Source organism: Rhinopithecus bieti, unplaced genomic scaffold (assembly GCF_001698545.2).
Source record: "Rhinopithecus bieti isolate Rb0 unplaced genomic scaffold, ASM169854v2 scaffold_51345, whole genome shotgun sequence".
In the NCBI taxonomy this organism is placed as follows: domain Eukaryota; kingdom Metazoa; phylum Chordata; class Mammalia; order Primates; family Cercopithecidae; genus Rhinopithecus; species Rhinopithecus bieti.
Genome location: NW_016820792.1, coordinates 1,149,030 through 1,158,426, shown reverse-complemented (window position 1 = coordinate 1,158,426; position 9,397 = coordinate 1,149,030). Strand labels below are relative to the sequence as shown.

The window sequence follows — 9,397 nt, the reverse complement described above, 5'->3', positions numbered from 1 at the left end:
GTATAATCTACCTATGGATTTTTTTCTCCTTTCACAAAGACATTTGAGACCTTTTGCTTTTTTTGTAAAGTTAAAAATCTGCAAAGAGGCAGTCCCTATTTCCAGGTCATATTTGACGTGCATTTCTCACCAAGTAATTTCAAAACTTCTTAAAATCCATGTCTCCTGGGAGTTTCAGAACTGAATTGAGCGACGTGGTGTCTATTCTGTCTAAAAAATGGGCCTTTTTAGGCATGAGCCACAGTATCTGTTTTTTCTATCTAATATCATGTAAGAGCAATAAATCCCTTAAGGTTTCTTAAGTGATTTCTTAAGATGACCACATGATTTATCATCCAAACTAAGACGTGTTTGAGAATGACAGGCACTCACTTCATAATTATTACAAGGATGGTTGATGATAATTAGGACTATCTGAGGCAAACTGGAATGACAGTTAACTTACTTATCCATAATTAACTAATCCAGACAGGATAACTGTTGAGCCCAGGGACAAGTGATATGATTCCAGGGTTAGATTGTTCGCAGTTCCCTGCTTGCTTCTGAAAGCATAATGGAATTGGGAACAGCTGATCTTCCTGTGAGGCACACAAAGAGAGAGAGAGAGAGAAACAATTGCCTTGTGATTTAAGTGCAGATATTGCTCTCCCCTCAATACATTGTTTTTCTAGGAAATGTAAATTACCAAATTTCAGAAGTAAAAATCAGAATGTACCAATAATCAATACACCAATATCAATTTTTATAAAGGCAGAGATAGTTAAAAAAAATTCACGCCATCCCTGACATAAATGCCCCAAGTACAGCTTTTTTTAAATTAAATAACTAAAATTAGAAGTTCTGCTTTATTTTAAGTATTTTATTTAAAACATGGTATTGATTAATTATAATTTATATGTTTTCCTTTAATTTTCTTAGGTGAGGAATAATTTACATTGAGTTAAATATATGAATCTTAAGCCCACAAATTGAAGCATTTTCACAAATGCATAAACACAATTAACCTTACATGCCACCCATACCCATATTAATATACAAAATATTCCCATCACCCCAGAGAGTTCCTGTGTGCCTCCTTCAGTCAATTCCTGCCTACTCCCAGAAATAGTAGGTTCAGATTTCTATCACAGTAAATCACATTTGCCTCCGCCAGAACTTCATATAAAGGAACCATCTTAGTATACACTCTTTCTTGTTTGGCTGCTTTTACTCAGCATGTTTTTGAGATTCGTCCAGGTTTCTGCATGTGCCAGTAGTTCAATCCTTTCTTACTGATAAGTAGTGTTCCATTGTCTGACTATACTACAATTTCTTTATCCTTTCTCCTTTTGGTGGACATTTGGGATTTTTTTCCCTACAGTTCTTAGCTATTATGAATAAGCCGGCTACAAACATTATTGTACAGTAGTTTGTGGACATAAGTTTTCATTTCTCTTGAGTAATACCTAAGAATTGGATTGATGTGCTTAGGAAAATATAGTCTGGTGGTTTTCATATCCTGTATTTTCTTTCTGTTTTTTTAGAAACGGGATCTCACTATGCTGCCCAGGTTAGTCCCAAATTTCTGGCCTCAAGTAACCCTCTCAACTCAGTCTCCCAAACTACTAGAATTATAGATGTGAGCCACTGCATCCTGACAATGTTAGAACATTTTTAAAAATCCAGTCAGTTCATCTTTATCTTACAATTGGAGGGTTTAGTTTTTACATTCAACGTAAGGATGAATGTGATTGGGCTTGAGTCTACCGTTGCTATTTGTTTTCTGTTTGCCTCATGTGTTCTTTGTTCTTCTGTCTTTTTTATTTTTTCCTGTCTTCTTTTGAGCTAATCAGTTTTTGTTTTTAGAGCTCCATTTGTCACCTCCACTTCATGTATATGTATAGTTGACCCTTGAACAATGTGGGTTTAAGCTGCATGGGTCCACTTATATGTGGATTTTAAAATAAATTTGTTGGAAAATTTTGGAGATTTGCAACAATTTGAAAAAACTTGCAGACAAACTATATAACCTATATACCAAAAAAATTCAGAAAAAGTTGTGTCTCACAAATGCACAAAATATATGTAGACACTAGTCTATGTGTTAATCAACTATTTATGTTAATGGTAAGGCTTCCAGTCAATGGTAGGCTATTAGTAGTTAAGTTTTGGGTGAGTCAAAAGTTATGTGCAGATTTTTTACTGCACAGGGGTCGGCACCCCCAATCTTTGAACTGTTCAAGGGTCATCTATAAATATATATTTTTATTTTATAATCATTTATTTAGAGATTATAGTACACATCTTTAGCTTACATCTACCTTCAAATAATATATTTTTTTCTTTTTTTTGAGACAAAGTCTCAATCTGTTGCCCAGGCTGGAGTGCAGTGGTGCGATCTCGGCTCACTGCAACCTCCATCTCCCGAGTTCGACCGATGCTTGTGCCTCAGCCTCTGGAGTAGCTGGAATTACAGGCATGAGCCACCACGCCCAGTCTTAAATAATATTAAATGACCACAAACAATGTAAGAACCTTACAATTGTATAATTGAATTTTCCTCCCTCTCATCCTTCATCCTCTTATTGTCATGTATTATAAACCCCACATTACATTGTATGTTAAAAGCCCCCATGATATATTGATATGTTCGTATTATTTTACTTTAAAATCAGTCATCTTTTCTAGAAATGAAAAAAATGTGTGATACTGTTAAATCCAAAATTAAAAGGTTTTAAAATGTTTATGTACTTATTTCCTTTTCTGATATCCTTCATTTCTTATTGCAGATTTGATCTTCCATGTGACCTCACTGTCCTTCAACCTAAAAACTTCCCCTAGCATGTCTTATGGCACCAGTCTGGGGATAAATTCTTTCCACTTTTGTTTATAAATTTATCTATTTGGCCTTAATTTTTGAAGGATATTTTCACTGTATATGGACTTCTAGGTTCAGCTTTTTTTTTCTTTCAGCATTTAAAAATGCTGTTCCATTGTTTGCTCATCTCCATTCCTCCTGATGAGACGTCAGCCAAAACTGTTGTCATTATATCCCTGTTTAAGATTCTAGATCTGAGTCGCCACCATTATGCTCAGCCCCCATCAATTTTGCAAAATTCTTGGCCATTATTTCTTCAAGTATTTTTCCTTCCCCATTCTCCCCTTCCTGTTCCTCTTTGGCTCTAATTACAAATCTATTAGATGATTTGATTATGACCTGTAAGTTTCAAAGATTTGTTCCGTTTTTTCATTCATTTTTCTTTTTTTTGTTTTTTGTTTTTTGTTTGTTTTGAGATGGAGTCTCGCTCTGTTGCCCAGGCTGGAGTGCAGTGGCCGGATCTCAGCTCACTGCAAGCTCTGCCTCCCGGGTTTACACCATTCTCCTGCCTCCGCCTCCTGAGTAGCTGGGACTACAGGCACCCGCCACCTCGCCCGGCTAGTTTTTTGTATTTTTTAGTAGAGACGGGGTTTCACCGTGTTAGCCAGGATGGTCTCGATCTCCTGACCTCGTGATCCACCCATCTCGGCCTCCCAAAGTGCTGGGATTACAGCCTTGAGCCACTGCGCCCGGCCCATTTTTCTCTTTACATTTCATTTTAGACACTTCGTATTCAAGTTCCCTGATCATTTCTTCCACTCGTATCAAGTCAGCTATTAAGCCCAACTGATTACATCTTCATTTCTACTATTGTATTTTTTCACTGCTAGCATTTCCATTGCATCTTTTCTGTAGTTTCTATTCCTGGAATGAAATTCCCTACCTACATATTGTTCACCTCCCTGCACCTCAATCTTCTAAACATATATACTACTGTTATTTTAAAGTCCTTGTCTGCTAGTTCCAACACCTTTTCCATCTGTGAGTCCACTTTTTTAACTGTCACATTTTCTTGCTTCTTTGTGTGTCTCAATTACAGCAGCCCTAGCAAACTAATATATTGCCTATTTCTCAATTGATTCAAAACTTTGGGGATGGGGAAGTGTGCTGTTTATTAGGTGCTCTGAAATCCCCCAACTGCGTGGCAAATTGTAGTGTTCAATAAATGTTTATAGAATAAGAAATTTAACATCTTATTAATAAGAAAAATCTAAAAATATAAATTGCTTTTCTGGTATTTGTTCTGAATTTGCTCAACTTAGAGCAGTTTAGACTGCGGCGTTAACATTCTTTGTAGCTACTTCTATAGCTGACTGTGATGCCTCGGGAGAGCAGTTTATGCCACATTAACAAGGGTAAACACAGGTCATGAATCATTGCATGGGAAGATGGGTGGCTGCACTGAACATAGATACATACTCAGATGACTTTCATATTTCCACACACAAGATAGCATATCCTAGGGGTTAAAACCACCATCTTGACATCATACTCCCTTGATTCCAATTATGTCTCCAGAACTGAGTGGCCTGGACAATTGTTTAATATTTTGGTGTCTTAATTTCTTTTTTTGAGACTCTTATGCCCAGGCTGGAGTACAGTGGCATGATCATGGCTCATTGTAGCCTTGACCTCCTGGGCTCAAGTGATCCTCCCACATCAGTCTTCCAAGTATCTGGGACTACAGGTGCATGCTACTATGACCAGGTATTATTATTATTATTTTTTTTCTGTAGCGATAGGGTCTCCTTATATTGTCCAGGCTGATCTCAAACTCTTGGGTTCAAGTGATCCTCCCATCTCAACCTCCAAAAATGCTGGGATTACAGGTATGAGCTACCACCCCCAGTAGTATCTTAATTTCTTTACTGAAAGGTGAAATGATATTAGGGCTTTGGTGAGGATTAAGTGAGATAGACTACATAAAACGCTTAGGACATCAAATGGCACATGGTAAGTAATAAATGTCAGCTGTTGGGCTTTTGAGGCATTCAGTATACAGCACCTGTCTTTCTTTCCTGAATTCTGAATCATTTCAGGTATAAAATGGTAGAAGCAGCAGATGAAACATCAAAATGATATCTGTGTTATTGATAAAGCGAGGTTGGAGAATTTCACTTATGTGAGAGCAAGAGAGTCCCGAACTCCTTATTCTAGTGGTCCTCAAAATATATTCCAGTATCATCAGCCTCACCTAGGAACTTGTTAGAAATTGGGGCCCCACCTCAGCTATACTGAATCAGAAACTCTGGGAGTGGGGCCAGCGATTTGTGTTTTCACAAGCTCTGATAGTTTGACAACCACCACCTTCTCCATCCCAGCCTGGGACTTGGGAAATAGCACTGTCAGATCAAAAGCCCTTTCTCACGGTCCAGATGAAGGAAAGAGTGAAGAGGAAGAAGCAAACTAGACCATAGCCAAGAATGTTCTAAAACAGACAAAAGATGTCAAGAAAGAACAGGATGTAATGAGTAGAGGTAGCCCTTGGAGAAATTTTGCTATAAAGAAACAGAGAAACGGAGTGGTTGATTGAGGGCCATGTAGACTCAATACAAAGATTATAAATAAAATTGGCTGGTTAGTTTCTTCAGGAATTTATATATCTATCATATCACTTAAAGATGACTCCCATGGAGATAATTTTTTTTTTTTTTTTTTTTAAACAGAGTCTTACTTTGTCGCCCAGGCTGCAGGGCAGTCACGCAATCTGAGCTCTGGGCTCACTGCACCCTCTGCCGTCTGGGTTCAAGCATTCTCCTGCCTCAGCCTCCCTAGTAGCTGGGATGACAGGCGTGCCCTACCACTCCTGGATAATTTTTGTATTTTTAGTAGAGACGAGGTTTCTCCATGTTGGCCAGGCTGGTCTCAAACTCCTGACCACAAGCGATCCACCCACCTCGGCCTCCCAAAGTGCTAGGATTACAGGTGTGAGCCACCGCACCTGGCCTATGGAGATAATTCTTATAATTTAGAATTTTTGTGGCTGCAATCTTGGCAATAGCATCATCAAAACAAGAATTCATTTGATTTTAGGAGTGAAAATCATTTAATAAACTAAAGCTTGTTGAAGGCCAGACATTTTACATATATTTATTTAAGATTCACGGGATTAAGTGTCATTATCTCCATTTTATAGAGATTAAGTAACAGGACCTAAATTGAGAGGAGAAATTTTCAACCAGGCATTCTGGCTTTCATGTACTTATTTTTACTCCTACCAGGTCTTCTCCTGTAAAATAGAGCTTAAAAGACTCTGAAATCAAGGTCTGATGCCTAAAAATCTGTGTGTAGATCAGCAGGATATAAATACTGACAGCATTTTCATTCATTGGGGAATTGAGTCGGGATCATCGGGGAATTGTAATATTACTATTACAGAGTCACAAGATCTCAGATATCAAAAGTCAAATTCAGTGACATTAGCATGACTGACCAAGGTTTATCTCTGCCACTCATTTTTATCTTCAGTAAATCCAGAAAGAATCAAAGGGCTTACTGGATTGGATAAATGATTTTTTTTAATGCATGGAGCGAGAGCAATGCTTTATTCATACTGGAGTGTTGGGTCCTAAATAGGCCCTACCCGGTTAATGAGAGATCTGTGTGTTACGTGTAGGAGAAATCTAGAAAAGCAGCTCCTTCCATGGTAAAACCCTCCTGGGGTGAGGAGTTCATCTGCAGCTCAGCTCTTCTCACCACTGCTCCTAGAGGGGAAAACTGGGAAGGTTGTGCATGGAGAAAACTCAAAACAGACTTGATGAAAGGGGAGCATTTGGTGAAAGTCATGTTAGGGAAGCGATGACATGAGATCCTAGCTTTTTGTGTTGGACATACTGCTCTACCTCCTTTGAATAACCTTTTATTTTTATTTTTGAGATGGAGCCTCACTCTGTCGCCCAGGCTGGAGTGCAGTGACGTCATCTTGCTTCGCTGCCGCCTCCGCCTCCTGGGTTCAAGCAATTCTCCTGCCTCAGCCTCCCAAGTAGCTGGGATGACAGGCACACGCCACCATAGGCCTGGCTAATTTTTGTATTTTTAATAGAGACAGGATTTCACCATGTTGGCCAGGCTGGTCTTGAACTCCTGACCTCAAGTGATCCACCCACCTCGGCCTCCCAAAGTGCTGGGATTATAGGCATGAGCCCCTGCACCTGGCTGAATTATCTTACTCCGAGTTTTAACACTACTTAGTGGCCTTAGAGACAAAAACCCACTTCTTCCTCAGCCACTTTCCAGGGCCTCCAAAATATATATATATATACATATTTCAGCTATAAGACACTGGGAAAGGAGAGAAAAACTGCCAAATTATCACCCTCCCCATGTCCCCAGTCCTACACCTTTACTAGGGTTGGATGGGTGGGTATATCCGATGGGAACATACCGCAGGGAGCAGACTTTCAGGTTGGGTATGTTTTGAAGCTGGAAAGAATTAAGTCTACTTCTAGTTGAAAATGACAAAGATGCCCCCAGCTTGGGTGTTCTAGAAGCTGGTGGGAGTGGGAAAGAAACCATGAAGCACTCTGTCCTTGCCTGTGGCTCCAGGCTGGGTTAAGTTCTTGTGGTGATATCCACAGTGCAGCTCCTCACCCATGACTGGGAAGTGGAATTGCAGTGTGGAACAGGGGTAGCCTCAGGGTAGGCAGTGTTAAGGGTACTGGTTTTGAGTCTGACCCTGATTACCCATGTGTCCTTGGGTGAGTTTGTGATAATGTTGGTTTACGTAGTGCAAGTAGCCTTTCGTTTTCCTCAGGGCCATGAAACTCCCTCCCAGAGAGGGGATTTATGGAAGCCTCCCCCGAAGAGAGGGGATTTCTGGGAGCCCCAGAAATTGCTGCTTTTAGTCAGATAAGGGAAGGTCTGAGAACGCTTCTTTTTGCATTTGTTGGATTTCAAATATTTTCAGCTTAAAATAATCTTCATACAAACTCTGGGGTTCTGAGTAGGTCTCCTCAACATGCTAAAAAGCCAAGATGGCAAGAAAAAAGAGATGTATAACCAAATATAAGAAACAGAAGAGATAGAAATAAATAAGACATGGTAAAAGATGAGTATAAGTTTAAAATTTTAAAATCAAAGATAAGTAAAAGGCAGAATAAAATAAACTGCTTATATAATAAAATAAAACAGTAAAAACTAGACAATATACAAAGCAACAACATTGAAAGCAATAAATTAAATGAACATAGGAATAATAAAATAATAATTAAACCAACAGGTCCAGCTATGAGCATGTGTAAAAAAGGGAAAAAATTAGAGTGTGGAACAGTGCCAAGGGAATGTGACAGGGACCAGGAATAAAAAGCTTGTTGCTGGCCGGGAGCGGTGGCTCATGCCTGTAATCTTAGCACTTTGGGAGGCCTAGGTGGGTGGATCACTTGAGGTGAGGAGTTTGCAACCAGCCTGGCCAACATGGTGACACCCCATCTCTACTAAAAATACAAAAAATTAGCCGGGTGTGATGGTGCACACCTGTAGTCCCAGCCACTGGGGATGCTGAGGTGGGAGAACCACTTGAAACCAGGAGGCAGGTGGAGGTTGCAGTGAGTCGAGATAGCGCCACTACACTCCAGCTTGGGCAACAGAGTGAGACTGTTTCCAAAAAAAAAAAAAAAACTCATTGCTTTGAAACAACCAGCAGTTCCAGTGTCTTCCATTCCACGTCTCTTTTGGAGTATAGGGTCATTGAAGGAAAAAGCCTAGGATTTAGAGCTTTGGGGCATAGAAAAGCAGCCGTAAGCCTGTGTGGTGGTGTGTACCTGCAGTCCCAGTGACTCGGGAGGCTGAGATAGGAGAATCCCTTGAGTCTAGAAGTCAGTCGGGGCATCATAGTGAGACCCTATCTCTAAAAAGAGAAAAGAAAAGCAGCTATTCATCCAGACAGTTCCTTGAAGGGGTAAGAAAAACTAGCTGTGGTTTAATCGTAATTTCCCTCTTGATGCATTACATTGACGTTTTTCTGGCTTGGTTAATGAATGCCAGCATGCTATACAGAGCAATAGGCCTGAATCAGAGTTGGTATTATTATTCTTTAGGCATGCAAATGCACCATCTACTTTTTTTTTTTTTTTTTTTGAGACGGAGTCTCGCTCTGTCGCCCAGGCTGGAGTGCAGTGGCGCGATCTCGGCTCACTGCAAGCTCCGCCTCCCGGGTTGACGCCATTCTCCTGCCTCAGCCTCCCCAGTAGCTGGGACTACAGGCGCCCGCCATCTCGCCCGGCTAGTTTTTTGTATTTTTTAGTAGAGACGGGGTTTCACCATGTAGACCAGGATGGTCTCGTATTTTTTAGTAGAGACGGGGTTTCACCGTGTAGACCAGGATGGTCTTGATCTACTGACCTCGTGATCCACCCGTCTCGGCCTCCCAAAGTGCTGGGATTACAGGCTTGAGCCACCGCGCCCGGCCACCATCTACTTTTAAAAGTGAGACAAGTTGGAATGGGAACAAAACTTTCATAGAAATAGTGAAAAAAAGGTTCAATTGGAAGTTTATCTTGAATCATAAAATTAAGGAATGTAAAACTTTATCTTAGTTGGATA

At 40.2% G+C, this 9,397-nt stretch overlaps 1 pseudogene; it reads right to left on the bottom strand.

Annotated features, from left to right (window-relative positions):
- Positions 1–455: 455 nt before the first annotated feature.
- Positions 456–9,397, bottom strand: part of LOC108520509 (prohibitin pseudogene) — a 22,723-nt pseudogene continuing 13,781 nt past the window's right edge.